The sequence below is a fragment of the Mastomys coucha genome, unplaced genomic scaffold (assembly GCF_008632895.1).
Source record: "Mastomys coucha isolate ucsf_1 unplaced genomic scaffold, UCSF_Mcou_1 pScaffold15, whole genome shotgun sequence".
Lineage (NCBI taxonomy): Eukaryota > Metazoa > Chordata > Mammalia > Rodentia > Muridae > Mastomys > Mastomys coucha.
In genome coordinates, this window is record NW_022196897.1 from 89,478,791 (window position 1) to 89,479,163 (window position 373).

A 373-nucleotide genomic window follows, 5' to 3' on the forward strand; every position below is an offset into this window, starting at 1 on the left:
TCTCTCTCTCTCTCTCTCTCTCTCTCTCTCTCTCTCTCTCTCTCTCTCTCTCTCTCATACCTTCCATCTTTCTTTTGTTTTTGTTTTTTTTTGTTTGTTTTTTTTGTTTTGAGACAGGGTTTCTCTGTGTAGCCTTGGCTGTCCTGGAACTCACTCTGTAGATCAGGCTGGCCTCGAACTCAGAAATCTACCTGTCTCTGCCTCCCAAATGCTGGGATTAAAGGCATGCGCCACCACTGCCCGGCTCCATCTTTCTTTTTAACTATATTTATTTTGTGTTTATGTGGTCTGGTGCCGTGGTGCACGTGTGGAGGAGAGAGGATAACTCTGGGGTGTGGAGGGGGGCATCAGTTTTCTGGATCTAGAAAATGAA